Source organism: Oncorhynchus mykiss, chromosome 1 (assembly GCF_057628025.1).
Source record: "Oncorhynchus mykiss isolate SJ-2025 chromosome 1, ASM5762802v1, whole genome shotgun sequence".
Classification (NCBI taxonomy): domain Eukaryota; kingdom Metazoa; phylum Chordata; class Actinopteri; order Salmoniformes; family Salmonidae; genus Oncorhynchus; species Oncorhynchus mykiss.
In genome coordinates, this window is record NC_143022.1 from 34950716 (window position 1) to 34955388 (window position 4673).

The following is a 4673-nucleotide window of genomic DNA, read 5'->3' on the forward strand; positions in this document are numbered from 1 at the left end:
GAGGAGAGAAGAGGAGAGGAGAGGAGAGGAGAGAAGAAACAGATTAGGGACACAATCATTCCTTATACCTAACCTCCTCTCACCCCTCCCCCCTCTCTCATTCACTCTACCCAGTCACAATCCTCTGGACACATTCAAGTAACCAGCTTTACACTCATTACTCTCAGGGACTGTGTGAATAGCTGCAAATGACACACGGATGTGTGTGTTTGTGTGTGTGGCGTGGTCTGTGAGTGACAATGAATGACAATGATATCATCTACATCCCACTCCAACCCCCAGCCAACTGCATGCAATATTCTTTCTTCCTGTCTCTCTCCCACTGTGTGTGTGTGTGTGTGTGTGTGTGTGTGTGTGTGTGTGTGTGTGTGTGTGTGTGTGTGTGTGTGTGTGTGTGTGTGTGTGTGTGCGCAATGTTTCACAATGTTTCTAAATTTTACAGAATAAAAACAATTCTTAGTAGGCAGACCCTGATGTTTTCATTGGAGCTCTTTGTTACTCTAAGCAACACCACAGTGGCCCAGCCCAGGATGTCAGGAGGTATGACATCAATGTGATCCTGGTGAAATAGAGAGGGAGAGAGAGAGAAATAGAGCGAGAGAGATATAGAGAGGGGGAGGGAGAGAGGCCGTGAGATATAGAGAGAGGCAGAGATGGAGAGAAAGAGACAGAGACAGACACAGGTGCTGTATGTCAGTAGTGATATTATCAAGAGCTCAGTGAGTGAACTTTTGGCTCCACTGCACTTGGATATGAAGTGGACCCATTGGGTTATGGTTGCTCTAACAAGGACGCACACATTCACACACACACAGGTAGATTTCTGCAGAGGCCTGTCCACACACATCACTGTCTGAATCTCATTGGTCTGACCCAGCTTGAGACAGCTACCTGTTGACATTGTGTGTGAACCTAGTAATAAGTATTTGAATGTTTGACTTTTCCTTTGACCCTGAGAGCATGATCTGATTGACTCTGGCAGTGGTGACGGCTAGGCCAGTGATCTTATTGGGTGACATTGTATTAGAGTGATTGTTGAGTGATTTGACTGGACAGGTAATGCCATGTTCCATTCTTGTGAGAATCGTCTGATGTGGTTATATTGGCTTTGAAACCATCTAAAGTTATCTGATTGACAGGGATGTTGGCAGATGATAGGCTGCTACTAGTAACATAAACGCTGGCTAATTTAGGTGAGGAGGGAGTTATTTAATTGAACTACTGGTATGGGATGTTTGATGTCTGTTGTTGTGATCTGATTGGTTGTTTGTGCCTCTCTCTTGTCCTAAAGGATAAAGGAATGGGTGGATCAGATACAGATAGAGCTGGTGACACTGGCAGACACCGCCAGTGCCGGGAAGAGCCTCACACAGGTGACCTAACCCTTCATAACATGTTATAACGCATAGTAAGCACTATATAACATAAAACATGGATATCTATCAAGAGACACTATGGCAGTATGTGTAACCAGTGTGTATGCTCACTCTCTCTAGATCTTCCTGGACAACCAGAACCTGTACACAGTAGAGTCTAACGATGCAGAGGAACTAGTGGCTAGGGCAGCCAGGAACATAGAACAGCTGTTACTGAAGAGGGCTGGCGCTCTGGAAGTAAGACACATGGTTTCTATGCTCCTCATATACCTCCAACAGCAAAGGCTTGATGACTAGTTGAGCTTTTGAATCAAGTGTGCTTGAGCGTTGAGGATGCCACTGCTACTATAATACACCACAATGGAGTGGAGAGGGATTGAAATGAATGACACATTGACCCTTGTGTGTACGTATCTTATGGGGGTAATCACATGAATGTTAGGTTCCACTTGTAGAAAACTGAGGTGAGATGTGACAGTACAGGCCAGGACCAGGGGATGGTTAGAAGACCATGGTAATGTGAGGTGCAGGTTGGTAACAGGTTGGTGCAGGTTGGTAACAGAGAGGAGTGATATACTGTATGGCTGTACATGTATTCCTTTGAGCAGAAGTAGATCAGAGACATAACTCTCATCTTCCGCTGGAATATGAAGTATGAATATATTTTGTATTCGAACCCCTTCTAATATACAGTGGGGTCCGAAATTATTGACACCCTTGATAAAGGCAATAACGACAGTATAAAATATCATATTCAAACACTGAGCTATATTGTATGCAAAAAAAGGTAAATTATATTATTTTATACTAATAGATGTGTTCGGATTAAGAGATTTTGTTTAACAAGAAATACCCCAAAAATCTATTTTAAAAAAGGAAGGGGTACTAATTGTTTTTTTATAAATAAAGTAGTCAAAAGTTGAATATTTGGTCCCATATTCCTTTCAGGCAATGATTATATCAAGCTTGTGACTTTACAAACTTGTTGGATGCATTTTTCAGTTTGTTTTGGTTGTTTTCTGATTAGTTTGTGCCCAACAGAAATGAATGGTAAATAATTGTTTGCGTCATTTTTATTGTGAATAAGAATACAATATATTTCTAAATGCATCTACATTAATGTGGTAATGTGGATGCTAACATGATTACAGATAATCCTGAATGAATCCTGAATAATGATGAGTGAGAAAGTTACAGAAGGCCAAAAATCATATCCAAGACAAGCTAACCTCTCACCATTACCAACAGGGGATGTTAGCATGTCTTGGGGGTTTGATATTCGACCCTCTAACTTTCTCACTCATCATTATTCACGATTCGTTCAGGATGAATACGGAATGATTACAGATCATGCAGTCTCATTCAAGGTGAGAAATGCAGCATGTCCTTATTGGCAATATATTTGTTCTATGTACTGAGCTGTGACGCAGCTAGTCTCTCGTATCTTAGCAGCCAGCTACACAGATTTTTAGCTAGCTAGCCAACGTTATATCCCAACAACATTGACGCTCAATATATTTTTTGTTCTCAGCCATATTCAAAATGTAATTATGGAAATTGTATCTGTTTCGTTAGTTGACATTGTAACATCAACCTCTCCATCATAGCTAGCTAGTTACCTACATTGGCTAATCAAACCAATGCTCCAATTACATACAATAGCATAATGGCGTGACAATTTCATCAAACAGATGTAGTAATTTATAGCTATGTCTTACCTTGATCATTGGTATTAGATACTATTTGGCCATATCTCCAATATAATTTGGAGTCTCATCACAAAGCGTCCAATGTTGTTGCAGCATTTTAGCCTGATTTATTCTCACTTTCTGACAATTGTGTAATTCATAAACAACTTAGCTATTGAAATGGAAACAGCAGGTGATGAGACCAATTACAGAAAATATTACAATACCAAAGCATAAAAAAACGTAACAATATTTCACTCAAGTCAACCTTACCAACATAATTATAATACATTCATCAGTACTATTCATATGAACCTTAGCTGAAACAAAGATCATTCACTTTTTTAAAGTGATGATGTAATGGTGAATGAATCACACATTGTTAAATGTGGTAGCTGCAAGCTGTCTGTGTTTCCATCCCTCTCAGTCCAATCACCAAAGACAGCTATAGTAGAGGGAGAGAGGTTAAAAACTTATTCGGGATCGGTGTCCCTGCCACGGGACGGTTGAGCTAACGTAGGCTAATGCGATTAGCATGAGGTTGTAAGTAACAAGAACATTTCACAGGACATAGACATATCTGATATTAGCAGAAAACTTACATTCTTGTTAATCTAACTGCACTGTCCAATTTACAGTAGCTATTACAGTGAACAAATACCATGCTATTGTTTGAGAAGAGTGCACAGTTTTGAACATGACAAGTTATTAATAAACAAATTAGGCACATTTGGGTAGTCTTGATACAATATTTTGAACAGAAATGCAATAGTTCATTTGATCAGTCTAAAACCTTGCACATACACTGCTGCATCCTCCTTCATGCGATAACCTTCCTGCAGGCTCACCCTGACATGACCCTCCAGCATGACAATGCCACCTGCTCATTCTGTGCGTGATTTCCTGCAAGACAGGAATGTCAGTGTTCTGCCATGGCCAGCGAAGAGCCCGGATCTCAATCCCATTGAGCATGTCTGGGACTTGTTGGATCGGTGGGTGAGGGCTAGGGTTTACATATGAGATGAGTAATGCAAGATGTGTAAACATTATTAAAGTGGCATTAAAGTGACAACCAATCACAGGGGGCAAACTATTTGCCCTCCAGAGGACACCTACAGCACCCGATGTCATAGGAAGGCCAAAAAGATCATCAAGGACAATAACCACCCAAGCCACTGCCTGTTCACCCCGCCACCATCCAGAAGGCGAGGTCAGTACAGGTGCATCAAAGCTGGGACCGAGAGACTGAGAAACAGCTTCTGTCTGAAGGCCATCAGACTGTTAAACAGTCTCTAACACAGAGAGGCTGCTGCCTACATACAGACTTGAAATCATTGGCCACTTTAATAATGGATCACTAGTCACTTTAATAATGCCACTTTAATGTTTACATATTCTGCATTACTCATCTCATATGTATATACTGTATTCTATACCATCTATTGCGTCTTGCCTATGCCGCTCGGCCATCGCTCATCCATATATTTATATGTACATATTATTATTCCATCCCTTTATTTAGATTTGTGTGTATTAGGTAGTTGTTCTGGATTTTTTTGATTCCTTGTTAGATATTGCTGCACTGTCGGAACTAGAAGCACAAGCATTT

The 4673-nt window shown here is 40.7% G+C and overlaps 1 long non-coding RNA gene across 1 annotated transcript; it reads left to right on the forward strand.

Annotated features, from left to right (window-relative positions):
* Positions 1 to 1291: 1291 nt before the first annotated feature.
* LOC110521560 (uncharacterized) lies at positions 1292 to 2300 on the forward strand. The gene is made up of 2 exons (XR_016494704.1): positions 1292 to 1373; positions 1497 to 2300. It is a non-coding gene; the product is annotated as an uncharacterized LOC110521560 (long non-coding RNA).
* The last annotated feature ends 2373 nt before the right edge of the window (positions 2301 to 4673 follow it).